The sequence below is a fragment of the Tachyglossus aculeatus genome, chromosome 22, assembly GCF_015852505.1.
Source record: "Tachyglossus aculeatus isolate mTacAcu1 chromosome 22, mTacAcu1.pri, whole genome shotgun sequence".
NCBI lineage: Eukaryota > Metazoa > Chordata > Mammalia > Monotremata > Tachyglossidae > Tachyglossus > Tachyglossus aculeatus.
Window position 1 is genome coordinate 13,905,806 of NC_052087.1, and position 12,588 is coordinate 13,918,393.

Genomic DNA, 12,588 nt, shown 5'->3' on the forward strand with positions numbered 1-12,588 from the left:
TTGAGCTTCATGGATGAAAATGGCATAAGGTTCTGCTCAACTAGTTATCCAGAAATATATCTTCCTAGTCTTCCAATGATAACCAAGAACTCTGGGAAAATAACTATTTATTCATTTCTTTTAATGATATTTGTTATGCATTTACTATGTTCCAGGCACTTTAATAAGCTCTGGGGTAGATGCATGACAATATGGTTGGACACAGTCCCGTTCCTACATAGGGCTCACAATGTTAATTCCCATTTTACAGATGAGGTCACTGAGGCCCAGAGAAATGAAGTGACTTGCTCAAGGCCACACATAGCAGACATGTGGCAGAGCCGGGATTAGAACACGGTTCTTTCTACTTCCAGGTCCATGCTCTATCCATTAGGGTACACTGCTTTTCCATTCCTATATGCCTAAATTTTCCCTTTGTGAAACACTATTTGTTAAGTGCTTATTATGTGTCAGGCAATGTGTCTAAGCACTGGGGTAGACACAAGCTAATCATGTTGGGCACAGTCCACATTCCACGAGGCCTTAACTCCCATTCTATACTTGAGCTAACCGAGGCACAGAGAGGTTAAGTGACTTGCCCAAGGTCACACAGCAGAGAAGTGGTGGAGCCTGGATTAGAACCCAGGTCCTGTGACGCCCAGGCCAGGGCACTTTCCACTAGCCCTGACAAATACCCATTGCAATTCTTATAGCATGGTGTTCTATCAACATTTTAGGTTACTTGAGCCTGTCTGGAAAAATGACAATCATTGACAATTTTGTTGTATGATTCTAGAATGTATTAATAAGGCACATCAATGATAGATTGTAAATAAAACAATGTAGTTAGGGGTTTTGTGGAGAGCAATATGACGTAGTTTTGAGACTGTGCTTCACTATGTCTTCATATAATTTGATTAATAAATCCACTGTGAGCCCACTGTTGGGTAGGGACCGTCTCTCTATGTTGCCAACTTGTACTTCCCAAGCGCTTAGACAGTGCTCTGCACATAGTAAGCGCTCAATAAATACGATTGATGATGATGATGATGCTCTGCACACAGTAAGCGCTCAATAAATATGATTGAATGAATCAATAGTATTCACGAAATGTATGCTATGTGTTTTGTAGTGTCCTAAGTCCTTAGGTGCTTACAATAGACTTTAATAGAGAAGCAGAGTAGCCTATTGGAAAAAACACAGGGCTGGGGGTCAGTAGACCCAGGTTCTGATTCCAAATCATCATCATCAATCGTATTTATTGAGCGCTTACTGTGTGCAGAGCACTGTACTAAGCGCTTATCCGCCACTTGCCTGTTGTATGACTTGGGCCACTCACTTAACTTCTCTCTGCCCAAGTTTCCTCATTTGTAAAGGGCTGTTAAATACCTGTCTCCTTTCCCCTAAGACCTTGAGCCATGTGTGAGACAGAAATTGTGTCTGATCTCCCCCTTTTAGACTGTGAGCCCACTGTTGGGTAGGGACTGTCTCTATATGTTGCCAATTTGTACTTCCCAAGCGCTTAGTACAGTGCTCTGCACATAGTAAGCGCTCAATAAATACGATTGATGATGATGATGATGATCTGACTGCTTCTAGAGACCAGGGATTGTGTCAACTTTATTGTTCTTTCCCTTGGACTTAGTACAATGCTCTGCACAGAGTAAGTGCTCAATAAATACCATTGGTTGATTGTGCTGTATCTTGCCCAGTGCTTAGTTCAGTGGATGACAATATTAAGCACTTAACAAACACCATTATTGTTATTGTTGTTATTATTACATATTGCAAGTGTCGCATCAATGTTGACAAGCAGATCCCATTCTAGAACCTTGTTGCTGATTGTCTTGTCCGGTCATCTGATGCTGAGTTTGACTCATATATGGAACCAGAAAACTAGATGTGTTTTCTATAGTAGATTCAGGTCTCACAGTCATTTAGGAAGCTGAATTCCACAACAGCCTGAAAGTATGGAATTTCAGGTCCTTTTAACACAGTGCACCGACGTGGCGGCCGACAGTGCGCCCGAGTCCGAGGTGTTTGAGATCACGGACTTCACCACCGCCTCCGAGTGGGAACGGTTTATTTCAAAAGTTGAAGAAGTTTTGAATGACTGGAAACTAACTGGAAACTCATTGGGCACACCACTTGAGAAGGCCGTCACGGAAAGGAGCTGAAGTTGGTGTTTGCACTGGTCCTTTGTTTCAAGAATCCAAAGTAGAGGCTGAACTTCCCATCTCTGACTGACCATTTTGATGCTAGTGATGCCTGTCTACTTGTTTTGTTCCCTGTCTCCCCCTTCTAGACTGTGAGCCTTTTGTTGGGTAGGGATCGTCTCTATCTGTTGCCGAATTGTACTTTCCAAGCGCTTAGTACAGTGCTCTGCACACAGTAAGTGCTCAATAAATGCGATTAAATGAATGCTGAAAGCCACTGACATCTATAAAGCATCTCCATCTAACATCCCATGAGCTCAAAATGAAAAATTGGTATACACACGTACACACACACACACAAATACACACAGGCCCCTTCACACACGTGTGTGTGCCCTATACCACATTAAACATTCTGTTGTAAAAGGGATTGATGCTTCATAGGTTACATCTGCTGAAGCTTTATTAAAATCCACATAAAGATGAAAGAAAATATCCTTCCAGGATTCATTTTGCTGGAAAATAACACCCTCAATCTGAGAACAGAAAGGAGTGCTGGAGAAGGGGAGCATGGGGAGGGGTGCGACAGAAGACCATTGCTCTCCCAACTGCTAAAAGACTTGTTTCTGTGTAAGAAAGATTTCTAATTCTGAGCTGATTGAATTTCGGGATCAATATGGATTAAGTTGAAATAACCCCAAATAACAATTGCAAAATTTCTAAAGAGTATGGACGGCTGACACAGTGCTGGAATGTTACATAAAATTCGAGATTGTTATCCCCTAGACAACTGTCAGCCCTGGATGTTTTTTAGAAAATGAAACATCCTCTGTCCCTTTGGTTAATTTTCTTTGCAGACTCCTAGAGTAATAATTATGGTATTTGTTAAGCACTTACTAAGTGCTGGGGTATATATCTCAACCTCAGTTTCCTCATCTGTAAAATGAGGATTCAGTACTTGTTCTATCTCCCCCTTAGGCTGTGAGTGTCAGGTGGAGAAGAAACAGTACTATCATTGACTCCACCTTCTCTCTCAGTTCCCTTCATGACCCATTATAGTCCAGTTTCTACTTGGTTCACTCCACTGGAACCTCCCTTAATTTCCTCCCTGTGACATCTAATGAGCTCTATTTTCATCTAAATCCTATTTGACCTCACAGCCACCTTGGACACTTGGAACCAATCTCTTTCCTGGAAACACTATGCAACCTTGGTTTTACTGATACCGTTTTTTCCTGGTTTTCTAACGTGCTCTCTTAGCTGCTTTCACTGGATTCTCTTCCACCTCTCAGCTCCTATCTGATTGTGACTCTTAGGCTCTGTTTTGGGTCTCCTACTTTATTCATCCTACAATCACTCCCTCAAGGAGAGCATCCACTGCTATGGTTTCCATTACTACCTCTATGCAATCAATCAAACATCTGTATTTACTGAAAGCTTACTGTATGCAGCGCACTGTGCTAAGGGCTTGGGACAGTACCATATAAAAGAGTTGATATAACATTCCCGGCTCACAACGAGCTTACAGTCTAGAGGGGGAAGAGACATTAATACAAATAAATTAATTACGGATATGTTCATAAGTGCCATGGGGCTGAGAGAGGGGTGTTAAAGTGAGCAAATCAGGGCAACGCAGAAGAGAATGGGAAAGAGTAAATGAGGGCTTAGTCAGGGAAGGCCCCTGGGGGGGAGATGTGCCGACATATGGCTTTGAAGGTGGGGAGAGCAATTGTCTGTCACATATGAAGAGGGAGGACATTCCAGTCTAGAGGTGGGACATGAGTGAGAGGTCGGCAGTAAGATGAACGAGATCGAAGTTCGTTGAGTAGGTTGGTATTACAGGAGCAAAGTGTAAGGGCTGGGTTGTAGTAGGAGAGCAGTGAGGTGAAGTAGGAGGAGGAAAGGTCATTGAATGCTATGCAGATGGCTAACAAATCGAACAAATTCTATTTAATAACGCTAAAACTCTATAAATCTATTTGAAAACCTCCCCCTACGCCCATGTTGGCTTCCCTAGGTCCCCAGGCCACTCTTCCAGCCCAGTAGGGGTCACGGATAGAGCACATTCCTGGGAGTCAGAAGGCCCTGGATTCTAAGTCCGGCTCTACTACTTGTCCACTGTGTGACGTTGGGAAAATCACTTAACTCCTCTGTGCTTCAGAACCTCATCTGTAAAATGGGGATTAATACTGTGAGCTCCATGTGGGACCCAGACCGTGTCCAACCTGATTAGCTTGTATCTATCTAAGTGCTTAGTACGGTGCCTGGCACATAGTAAGCATATAAAAAATACCATAAAAAAAGTGGGGACTCATCGCTAGTGTGTTTGAATATTGCTTCCACTGAGAGTTGCTAATACAGTTGCTAATAATTGCTAATATTTCTAATAGTTGCTAATAATTGAATGAATAATACAGCTATTAGCATGTTTGATCTACCCTGGAGCTTGTGATTTCTTGGGGCTGAGGTTGGTGCAGTTGAGCTTGGTGAGATACTTCCCAGCCAAGAACGTTTGGGGTAGCAAAAGAGGATGAAAGGACAGGCAAGGGATGATCGTCTGCCCCGTCTCTCTTCCTGCAGTTCGGGTAGCTCTCCTCTTCTGATTTCTGAAAGCCAAACCAAGGTCTTTGGGGTTGGGTTGGCTGGTGTTGGGGCTTGTGGCCACAGCTCCTGCTCGCTGACCCTGGGAAAAGGTCAGAGCTGCAGGAAGGAAGGGGAGAGAGTTACACCATTGGAGATGGGGAGGGAGTTACACCACTGGATTGGGCGGGGAAGGATTGGGGGGAAAGCATGGGCCGTTCAGGGGTGCTTCAGGATCATCATCATCATCAATCGTATTTATTGAGCGCTTACTGTGTGCAGAGCACTGTACTAAGTGCTTGGAAAGTACAAGTTGGTAACATATAGAGACAGTCCCTACCCAGCAGTGGGCTCACAGTCTAAAAGATAATGATTGTGGTATGTGTTAAGCACTTACTATGTGCCAAGTGCTGGGGTAGATGATGATGGCATTTATTAAGCGCTTACTATGTGCAACTATGTGCAGAGCACTGTTCTAAGCGCTGGGGAGGTTACAAGGTGAGCAGGTTGTCCCACGGGGGGCTCACAGTCTTAATCCCCATTTTACAGATGAGGGAACTGAGGCCCAGAGAAGTTAAGTGACTTGCCCAAAGTCCCACAGCTGACAATTGGCAGAGCTGGGATCTGAACCCGTGACCTCTGACTCCAAAGCCTGTGCTCTTTTCCACTGAGCCATGCGGATGATGCAGCGGGGGCTGGAGAATCGGCGGCAGCTTGCACAGCTAGGAGTCCCACTGTGAGGTGTTCGAGGGACAACCTAAGATGATTGACTCCAGACCCGACTCTGCTCCTCAGCATCACGAAAGGACAGAGATGGAAAAAAAGGGTCTCTACTTTTTGCCCACTGCCAGCAGAAGGAGGAAGATGATGAGGATGTAATAGGTGTGTTTCTGGTCCTCATAGAGCAAGAGGGTCTGAAGACATGGGGAAGAAGGGGGACACTGGAGCCAGAAAACGCGGGTTCTAATCCTGGCTCCGCCACTTGTCTCCTGTGTGACCTTGGGTAAACCAATTGATTTCTCTGTGTCTCAGTAACCTCATCTGTAAAATGGGGATTAAGACCGTGTGGGACAACCTGATTACCTTGTAGCTACCCCAGTGCCTAGAACAGTGCTTGGCACATAGTAAACGTTTAACAAATACCATAATTACTAATTACTATTATTATTCCTCTAGGCCTCACCCTCTACCCATCTCTGGCCAGAAACAATTCTATCCGGTAGTCTGTGAGAACCTCTTCACACCCTGTGGCCTGGGAGATGGAGTAAAGTGGTTTCTGATGGTGTATATAACCCTTTTAATGATTATGAGACTGTGAGTCCCACGTGGGACAACCTGATTACCTTGTATCTACCCCAGCACTTAGAACAGTGCTTGGAACATAGTAAGCACTTAACAAATACCAAGTGCTTGGAACATAGTAAGCGCTTAACAAATACCATTATTATTATTATTATTATTATTATTATTATTATTATTGTTGTTGTTGTTATTATTGTGGATAGGAATGGAAGCAGGGAGATGGGGCAATACACCTGGAGAACCCAGGGATCCTGACATGATTTTTTTTTTAGTATGAAGAAGACTTGAGTGCAGTTGAAAACATTAGAGAGTGGGCTGATGAAGGTTGTAATTAGGAGCTTGGAATGGTGGGCGCAAGTGTTTTTAAATGAGAGGTGGTGGGTCAGCGGCAGAAATGGAGAGTGTAGATTTTGCAAACAAGCAAGAAATCTTCCGAGAGATGGTTAGGAGTTGGAGTGATGGGAAGAGGGGACTTTGAAATCATCAAAAACAATCTCTTTCTGTTCAAAAAGTAGTTTGTGAGGTCATCGCGAGCAAGAGATGAGGAAGCAAGAGTTCTGAGGGCTTCAGGTGGGAGTCAAAAGTCTGGAATAATTGGTAGAGTCACTAGACTGGGAGTTGATTCAGGAGAACTAACGTTGCTAATTGGAAGAGAGGGAAGAGTAGTAGCAAGTGAGGACAAATTTGAAGTGGCAGAAAGCAGACTGGAGTCTGCATATTTGCTAACAGCACTCTACAGCAGGAGAAAGCTACAAGATGGTAGGTGTTATAATATCAACAACTCTGGCTTATTCAATACTGCTTTAGTTAGAAAGAAAGTCATTTGACTTGGCTGCCTGTAATCCCCAAGTAAATTGACCAAATATCCTGCCCTCAGTGAGACTGACAGGCATTGGGTCATTACACCTTGCAAAAGGGCCACTGACTAGGCAAATTTTCCTAGAAAATTTTGAAATCCACTGGCAGTATAGTTAATGAATCATATTGATTGCATGCTCACTTGTGCTGAGAACTGTACTTGGTACTCGGTAGAGCACAAAATAACTGAGTTGGTATAAGTGCAAGGGCCAGAAGACCTAAATCATGTTAGGAGAGGAAAGCAACTGCTGCAGCCAACCGCTCCTCAAAATTCATGCTGTGGGGTTCTGCTTTTACCAACCTCACACTGAGCAACAGACAGTCGGTCAGTCATATTTATTGAGTGTTTACTGTATGCACAGCACTGTACTAAGCGCTTTGGACAGTACAATACAACAATAAACGAATTCCCTGCTTACAGCCTAGAGGGGGGGACAGACATTATTATAAATTTGTAAATTATGGATATGTACATAAGTGCTGTGGGGCTGGGAGGGGAATGAATAAAGGGAGCAAGTCAGGGAGAAGCAGAAAGGAGTGGGAGAAGAGGAAATGAGGGATTAATCAGGGAAGGCCTCTTGGAGGAGATGTGCCTTCAATAAGGTTTTGTAAGTGGGGGAGAGTAACTGTTTGTCGGATATGAGGAAGAGGGTGTTCTAGGCCCGAAGCAGGATATGGAAGAGAGGTCGGTGACGAGACAAACGAGACTGAGGTATGGTGAGGTTAGCATTAGAGGAGCAAAGAGTGTGAACTGTCTTGTAATAGGAGAGTAGCAAGGTGAGGTTGGAAGGGGCAAGGTGATTGAGTGTTTTACAGGCCATTGTGAGGAGTTTCCGTTTGATGCAGAGATGGATGGACAACCACTGGAGTTTCTTGATGAATGGGGAAACGTGGCCTGAATCCTTCTGTAGAAAAATGATCTGGGCTTTCTGGGACTGGAGAGGGGAGGGACAGGAGGCAGGGAGGTCAGTAAGGAGGCTGATGCGGTAACCAAGGTGGGATAGGATAAATTAATTCCAGCAATTCCTGCTGTTGTTTTCCTGTTGTTTTCTACCCACTCATCACTCTGCTTCCATGGCATTAAGCTTGCCTGTCTGTGACAGCGGTGGGCAGTCAGCGTGCCGGTGACTACTTCTCACTGTTCCTATCATCATCCCTGTCTTTCTTTCCTGACTCAAATCATTTAACCTTTAGTCCAATGACTGAAAGTGAAACCTCAGAAGTCCATCCCATTGTTCCACTTTGAACCCAGAAAACAGTCACTTGATACCTGGGCGAAACAGCGTGGTCTGGTGGAAATCAATCAGTGATATTTAATGAGTGCTGACTATGCAGGGCACTGTAATAAGCTCTTGAGAGAGCACAACTCAACGGGGCTGGCAGACGCAGTCCCTGCCCACAGTAAGCTTACGGTCCAGTGGAAAGAGCACAAACTGGGGAGTCAGAGGGCCCGTGTTCTAATCCCGGCTTTGCCACTAGCCTGCTGTTTAACTGTGGACAAGGCACTTGACTTCTCTGTGCCTCAGTTACCTCATTTCTAAAACAGGGATTAAATAGGCATTCTCACTCCTCTTAGATTGTGAGTCCCAAGGGGGTCAGCGATGGTGTCAAATCTGATCATTATATATCTGCACCGGCGGTTAGTACAGATTAGTACATAGTGAGTGTTTAACAACTACTTTGGGAAGAAGGTTCTATATTGAGAAGTGTAAAATAATAATAATAATGGCATTTGTTACGCGCTTACTATGTGTCAGGCACTGTATTAAGCGCTGGGGTAGATGAAAGCAAATTGGGTTGGACACCGTCTCTTTCCCACGTGGGGTTCACGGCCTCAATTCCCATTTTACAGATGAGGGAACTGAGGCCCAGAGAAGTGAAGTGACTTGCAGACAAGCAGACAAGTGGCAGAGCCAGGATTATATCTCAAGACCTTCTGACTTCCAGCGACATTCTCTATCCACTGTATCATGAGATGCCAGTCCCATATGGTATTTTAGCATGGTGACTAGAAAGAATAAATTCCTTAGTGGAGATGCCTCAGTGAAAAAGTAGGTTACTAAAGGAGGTGAGGAAGATGTGTATTTTCCTGGAAATAGCTACTTTTCTAGCTGGGATGATTTCGGGAAAATCTGTTTGAATTCCACTAGGTGATCCAGACTACTTGTCAGGCATAGGACTTTGTAATATCTTTTAGATAACTGATAACTCAATCCCCATTTTACAGATGAGATTACTAAGCACTTGGTACAGTGCTCTGCATACAGTAAGCGCTCAATAAATATGATTGAATGAATGAATAAGGCACAGAGAAGTAAAATGACTTACCCAAGGTCACACACAGCAGACAAGCAGCAGAGTCAGGATTAGAACTACAGAGTCATGAGAAGCAGTGTAGTTCAGCGGAAAGAGCACGGGCTTTGGAGTCGGGCGTCATGGGTTTGAATCCCGGCTCTGCCAATTGTCAGCTGTGTGACTTTGGGCAAGTCACTTGACTTCTCTGTGCCTCAGTTACCTCATCTGTAAAATGGGGATTAAGACTGTCAGCCCCCTTGTCGGACAACCTGATCACCTTGTAACTTCCCCAGCGCTTAGAGCAGTGCTTTGCACATAGTAAGTGCTTAATAAATGCCATTATAACAAAAAAAAAAAACAAAACCCATGATGTTCAGGCCTGTGCTCTAGCCACCACGCCATGCCTCCCGGACATAAGTAATAAATAAATGAATAAATAAATATTTATGGTATTTGTTAAGCACTTTCATTCAGTCAGTCATATTTACTGAGTGCTTACAGTGTGCAGAGCACTGTACTAAGCGCTTGGAAAGTACAATTTGGCAACACAGTCCCTACCCAACAACGTGCTCTACTATGTGCCAGGCACTGTAGTAAGCCCGGGGTAGATACAAGGAAATCAGGTTGGACACAGTCCCTGCCCCACGGGTGGCTCAGCGTCTCAGGCCCCATTTTACAGATGCGGTAACTGAGGTGCAGAAAAGTGAAGTGACTTGTCCAAGGTCACACAGTGTACAAGCGGCGGAGCCGGGACTAGAACCCATGACCTTCTGACTCCATGCCACTTATCAGCTGTGTGGCTTTGGGTGAGTCACTTCACGTCTCTGGGCCTCAGTTCCCTCATCTGTAAAATGGGGATGAAGACTGGGAGCCCCACGTGGGACAACCTGATCACCTTGTAACCTCCCCAGTGCTTAGAACAGTGCTCGGCACATAGTAAGCGCTTAACAAATACCATCGTTATTATTATTATTATCACAAATCTGTGACTGTGGGCAAATCACTTCACTTCTCTGGGCCTCAGTTCCCTCATCTGTAAAATGGGGATGAAGACTGGGAGCCCCACGTGGGACAACCTGATCACCTTGTAATCTCCCCAGCGCTTAGAACAGTGCTCAGCACATAGTAAGCGCTTAACAAATACCATCGTTATTATTATTATTATCACAAATCTGTGACTGTGGGCAAATCACTTCACTTCTCTGGGCCTCAGTTCCCTCATCTGTAAAATGGGGATGAAGACTGGGAGCCCCATGTGGGACAACCTGATCACCTTGTATCTCCCCCACTGCTTAGAACAGTGCTTGGCACATTCATTCATTCACGCAATCGTATTTATTGAGCGCTTACTGTGTGCAGAGCACTGCACTAAGCGCTTGGGAAGTACAAGTTGGCAACATATAGAGACGGTCCCTACCCCACAACGGGCTCACCGTCTAGAAGGGGGAGACAGAGAACATAACAAAACAAGTAGACGGGTGTCGAAACCGTTAGAATAAATAGAATTATAGCTAAATGCACATAATTAATAAAATAGAGTAGTAAAGACGTACAAGTAAAATGAATAGAGTAATAAGTCTGTACAGATATATACAAGTGCTGTGGGGAGGGGAAGGAGGTAGGGCGGGGGAGATGGGGAGGAGGAGAGGGAAAAGGGGGCTCACTGTGGGAAGGCCTCCTGGAGGAGGTGAGCTCTCAGTAGGGCTTTGAAGGGAGGAAGAGAGCTAGCTTGGCGGATGTGTGAAGGGAGGGCAGTACAGTGCTCTGCCCACAGTAAGCGCTCAATAAATATGATTGATTGATTGATTCCAGGCCCGGGGGAGGACGTGGGCCGGGGGTCGACGGCGGGACAGGCGAGAACGAGGTACGGTGAGGAGGTGAGCGGCGGCAGAGGGGCGGAGGGTGCGGGCTGGGCTGGAGAAGGAGAGAAGGGGGCCAGGGGAAGGATGGATGGATGGATGGATGGACAGCCTGGAAGCCTGGAGTGAAGAGTTTTTGCCTGATGCGGAGGTTGACAGGCAACCACTGGAGATTTCTGAGGAGGGGAGTGACATGTCCAGGGCGTTTCTGTACAGTATAGTAAGCGCTTAACAAATGCTATTATTATTATTATTATTGTAATTATATATAATAATATATTATATTATTTTATTATTATTAATATATTATTATTATTAATATATTATTATTATTATTATTATTATTATTATTACCCACTAGGCAGGGCTGTTTCTCCATGTCCAGCGGCCCTCCGGCCTCTCGGCCTCTTCCCCCCCTTCCCGGCCTCGTGGGGGCGGCCGCGGGCGTCCTCCTCTCCGCCAACGGCAGGGGGCGCTGCGGGGCGGCGCCGGGGGCGCTTAGAACAGTCCTTGGCACCATAGTAAGCGCTTACAAATATTATTATTATTCTTATTATTATTATTATTATTATTATTATCATCCACTAGGCTGGGCTGTTTCTCCATGTCGAGCGGCCCTCCGGCCTCCGTCCTGCGGCCTCTTCCCCCCCTTCCCGGCATCGTGTAGGGCGGCCGCGGGCGTCCTCCTCTCCGCCAACGGCAGGGGGCGCTGCGGGGCGGCGCCGGGGGCGCTTAGAACAGTCCTTGGCACCATAGTAAGCGCTTACAAATATTATTATTATTATTATTATTATTATTATTATTATTATTATTATTATCATCCACTAGGCTGGGCTGTTTCTCCATGTCGAGCGGCCCTCCGGCCTCCGTCCTGCGGCCTCTTCCCCCCCTTCCCGGCATCGTGTAGGGCGGCCGCGGGCGTCCTCCTCTCCGCCAACGGCAGGGGGCGCTGCGGGGCGGCGCCGGGGGGCGCTCACAACAGTCCTTGGCACCATAGTAAGCGCTTACAAATATCACTATTTATTATTATTATTATTATTATTATTATTATTATTATTATTATTATTATTATCATCATCCCCTAGGCTGGGCTGTTCCTCCGTGCCGAGCGGCCCCCTGGCCTCCATCCTGCAGCCTCTCCCCCGCACCTCGGCCTCGTGTGGGCGGCCGCGGGCGTCCTCCTCTCCGCCAACGGCAGGGGGCGCTGCGGGGCGGCGCCGGGGGCGCTTACAACAGTCCTTGGCACCATAGTAAGCGCTTACAAATATTATTATTATTATTATTATTATTATTATCATCATCCCCTAGGCTGGGCTGTTCCTCCGTGCCGAGCGGCCCCCTGGCCTCCATCCTGCAGCCTCTCCCCCGCACCTCGGCCTCGTGTGGGCGGCCGCGGGCGTCCTCCTCTCCGCCAACGGCAGGGGGCGCTGCGGGGCGGCGCCGGGGGCGCTTAGAACAGTCCTTGGCACCATAGTAAGCGCTTACAAATACTATTATTATTATTATTATTATCCACTAGGGTGGGCTGTTCCTCCGTGTCGAGCGGCCCCCTGGCCTCC